This window comes from Microtus ochrogaster, linkage group LG5, assembly GCF_000317375.1.
Source record: "Microtus ochrogaster isolate Prairie Vole_2 linkage group LG5, MicOch1.0, whole genome shotgun sequence".
NCBI lineage: Eukaryota > Metazoa > Chordata > Mammalia > Rodentia > Cricetidae > Microtus > Microtus ochrogaster.
In genome coordinates, this window is record NC_022031.1 from 19,842,341 (window position 1) to 19,847,108 (window position 4,768).

Sequence of the window (4,768 nt, forward strand, 5' to 3'; positions counted from 1 at the left end):
TCTCTCTGTCTCTCTCTGTGTCTCTGTCTCTGTCTCTCTCTCTCTTCTTTGGGTCGTCATTAAGTCTCCTTGCCATGACACAAGCTACTGGCTACCTTGACATATTCTGCTTCTAGGCCAATATGTAGCATCAGCAAGATTTATCCTGTATCTTCTGTGGTGCTGGGTATAATTTTCTCCAATTGCTCTTGTCTGGGTCTCTCTTACTCTGATGAAATAGGGTTTAGAAAAACTCAATTTCAAAAATGCCTCATCATCTTCTAACTCCTCCCATTGCCATCCTACATCCAAAGACTTAATGACTTCAGATTAGACCTCTCGATGTTCTGCCCTTCTATTTTCACAGCTCTCCATCCTATTATTTTCTATGAAATCGGGTTTCCAAACATAGCTTGTAGGAACCTGTGAAAAGAGACAGGAAACAAACAATTCACTATTCTCACAAAGCAGTAAAGGGATGACCAGAACTCATTCGGAAGTCGGGCCTGTCAGGGTGGCAGAGGTCATCAGGGAAGGAAAGGGACATGTCACCATCACACTATCATGGCAGATTTATGTTTGTAGGGTAGAATATTTAAAAATGAACAATGACTTTGAAAAAATAGAGGTATAAAATTTGTGATTGGTAAAATTGTTCAACAATGACCATCTGTAGTTGTTAGCATGTCTTGGTCTGTTTTTAGGGTGTTTGCTCTAGTTGGTTTTCCTCCCACCCATGTATAAGCAGGAAGAATCATGGTAAATTAAACCATATCCATGTCTCTTACCTATGGCCACATTTTCCAGAACATACTTGAGAGACTCGATTATGACTTTCATGTGTAACCATGTGAGTTTCATAAAGGAAGAGACAGTGAACTTTGTTTCATAATAGTCACGAAGACAGCATCTATTGTATCCTATTAATGCAATCATTACAATATTTTCCATTTGCATTTTTCCTTATTTCTAGTGAACTCTCATTTTGAGGTACACCTTGAGTTAACTCAAGCCTTTGTGTAGTTCTTATTAAATCATCTTTTTATGACTTTTACCACTTTACTCTTCCCCATCCTTTCTGCTGCATGGAGCTCTTCATTGTGTGACTTAACCTTTGTATCAGAAGTTTTACAACAATATAGGTTTGAAGAACTTTCAGACAATATAATAGTTAAGCAGAAAGAATTTAGAATCAGTGGGATTGATGTGGGCTCTAAAATTAACAACGGAGATTTGGAAAAATTACATATTTCCTAGCATTTTTGCCTTATTTGTAAAACAGGAATAATAATGTGTATTTATGTCATTACGAGGTCTATGGCTGTTAAATAAAGCAACTGGTAGAAATGTGTTGGCAGACACCGGACACATACTAAACACCAATGTCAATCATATTATTTTTCTTTTTAGTCCTAATTTATTCCATTGATTTTTATTTCAAAATCAACTTTAAGCAATTGTGCATGTATACCACAGTTTCTCTCCTACATTTGTTCCTTGTGGGAAATGTTTATTTGTTTACCACATACAAAGTTTCTTTTTATAAAATAAAGATATAATTTTAAATATTTTTGTGTCATTCTAAGAATTTTCAAATACGTTTGCACATCATTTCTTCCATAGTATTGTATTGTGCTGATTTCATTACCAAGATAATTCTTACAAAAATAGTAACATCAATATAATCTGATTCATTGGAGCTATTGAAATGTATGTTCACATATCTTCATCAAAGGCTTTTAATTATTCTGGCTTAATAGTATGTTTGATTATGTAATAAAACCAGTTTTATTTTGCCACACTCATAGATACGGATGCATAGGTTCTAACCATGTCATTTAGCTGAACTGCACAAAGAAAAAACACATACTGTGTGGAATCTTAAAAAAGAAAAGAAGGAAAAGGAAGGATAAGTCTGCAACATCAACCCCTGGGATAGATGAATGAAGGCAATAGTGGGGAGGGAGGGATGAAGAGAGGGAGAATAAAAATGCCAATTTTATTCAGGAGAAATTGCAAGTTTCAAAGATAGTAGCTTAGTTTCATTTTGTAGAATTGAAGATTTAATGAGAAATCTAAAAAGCCACCAACACCTGGCATTGACCCTGTACCCTGTGGCTTCATTTTAAAAAGTTTCCTTTTATTAGTACCTGCTCATTTTTGCAATTTGACATCTGAAACCTGAGTCTTTTTTTTTTAAGCTCAATGGATATCATGATTGCCGTACACCTTTAATTCTTTGTTCTTATCTGCGAGACAGAGACAATCAGGTGCACATGTGCAAATCCATCACTATAAAAGCACAGGCCCTGGGCTGTGGGTACTCTTTAAAAGACAAGCTGTCTACTCCATTGTGATGCATACCTTTTCAAGTGCATTATTTAACTTTTGTAATCATGAAAATGGGACGGAAACCCAACCTGAAGGAGAGGAGCAACCTGGTCATTGAAAGAGGTGAAGAATATTTTCTTTCTCCCTAAAACTTTCCTCACTGGTATTATTAACTCCTGTAGTCTTTGATGCCAGTCCATGTTTTAGAGATTAGTGGATAGATCCAGAGTCCTCTGCTGCCCTCTTTGGAAGCCACTGTGGGAGTAATTGTTTCAAAGGCATGGACATACTATTGCATAATTGATGTGGAACCATTTTGCATGTGCATGCATATGTGACTGTGTTTGTGTTTATATGTGGGTGCATGTACAACTGCACATTTCATATTTCTTCCTCTTTCACTATCCTCCTTATAGTGACTCTCTTGAAGGTTCAGAGAACTTGGACCTCACTAATTTGGTTAGGATAGCTGTCATCTAAGCCCCAGGGATTTTTTCCGTCTCTGCTTCTTTGGCATGGAATACAGACTTGTGTTGTCATGCCTGACATTTTACATGTGATCTGCAGATCAAACTCAGGATTTTATGATTGCATGTTAGGCATTTAGCAAATAAGCATATTTTCAGATCCCAGAAGATTTTGATTAGGACATTTTTTCAAGAACGTTAAAACTATAAAACTCATCCAGATACACTCGGAGTTGCCTTAATTAAGAACTCTAGATGTTTTTCGTAGCTGAGGTTTCAACCTCTGAGTTTCTCCTCTGACTTTGCCTCATGGTCATGGGCTAGGCTGTTCATTTCTGGTAAGTCTCGAGTCAGACAAAGAAGCCAGGTTGTCTAATATCTGTGGCTTTCTGATTTTACCTGCATTCTGTTGGTTAAAAATAACTGGCGAATATTTTAAGTTGACTTTCAGAAATGCTATAAGAAGTAAAACCTGCCTGCATAATTTATAGGGAGAGGAAGAGATCAATTGTGCTGAGAGGAGCAGAATGAGCCACAGTATTAATGTGATATGAAACTGTGTCCAGGGCTGGGTGGTGCTGCTGTTAGTGATGGTCGCATTGTAGTTGCTGAATGCAACTTGGAAGGCAGGATGTTATTTAAATCTCATGTATCTGTTACAATGAATAAATGCTAAACCCTTGAGTGAGTCTAGGCCAAAGTGAAAATTGAACTGTGAAGCACAGGTGCTTGGCCATCGAGATCATTATTGTATCTCCTGGGCTCACTTTAAAACAAGTGCTTCTGATTATCAGACTCCGATGGAGGACGCATGCCAAAGCTCCATTTCCCTCTGTTTAGAAAACAATGCCGCATAGCATATTTTACAAATAGATTAGAATGGTTACCAGCATGCAGCAAATGCTGCTCTTCCTGTGTTAGCAATTTTACTACTACAGCCTAAGAACTGTGCCAGATCAACACGCCAAATGCTTTCCCAACTGCCAAAGGAGAGCTAAGCTTTTCTTTCTGGATCATACTTTGGAGATCAAGGTCTAATTTTACATTAAAAGTGATATAAGGGGGGTATTGTGACTAATGTTTTCCATGCTTGGGATTTTTCTTTAATTGTTTAGCAGACAATGTAACACTTTCCTTATACCTTAAGTTAGGATGGCAGTCTTCCATTATGAACTACTTCAAGTGAGGCTTTGGTTGAAAATGCCATGAGATGGCAAAATCAAAACCAAATGAAATCAGGTATAGCAAAAACCAAACCACTGTTGTTCTTAAAACCCACACTTCCCCCACAACATCTAAAGAACACATATTAGTTGTTGATAAGTGTGGGAGCATTTCCATGGGCCTCTAATCCTCAGCAAATGTAGACAGCAGAGCATGCTCAGCTCCCTTCCTCATGCTGCGTAACAGAGGCTCACTTGCCTCCACGTTATCTGGAGGCCCTGGATGGAAGACTCCAAGGTCTTGGAATCCCAAATTGTCATAGCTCCATCTATGCCAGGAGTGCAAAATTTGTGACAATGTTTCTTGTCCACCTCATAAGTAGACACTTGAGTGATGCTGTTCTGGTACAGTATCTCCAAGACTGTGTTGCAGTCCTTGGTCGGGGCCCTTTTTGTCAATATTTTGGAAACAGTCTATTTTGGACATGTAGCATTGATGTTCTGTTTTGGAATATCGAGCTTGGACACAAAGGTCAAACAGCCATGGTCACCATAGTTAAGAAGTAGTGGGCAGAAGTCGTGGCCAGAAGCCACAACCCTGTTCCTTGAGACGAATGACACACTCAACAATGTCAGGACCTCTCTTCTCAGAGTTGGAACCTGCATGCTTCTTGAGGCATCAGCAATGGATACAGTGCAGTCATGGCTGACCCAGGTAAGGCGGCTCCCACTGGCAGAGAAACTAACCATCTGCAGGCATCACTACCACCAAATTTAGACATCAGCTGACCAAAAGGCAAAAAGCTGCCCCAGTGTGAGATGGCTAGC

At 38.7% G+C, this 4,768-nt stretch overlaps 1 pseudogene; it reads right to left on the reverse strand.

Annotated features, from left to right (window-relative positions):
* Positions 1 to 4,171: 4,171 nt before the first annotated feature.
* Positions 4,172 to 4,768, reverse strand: part of LOC101987526 — a 4,208-nt pseudogene continuing 3,611 nt past the window's right edge.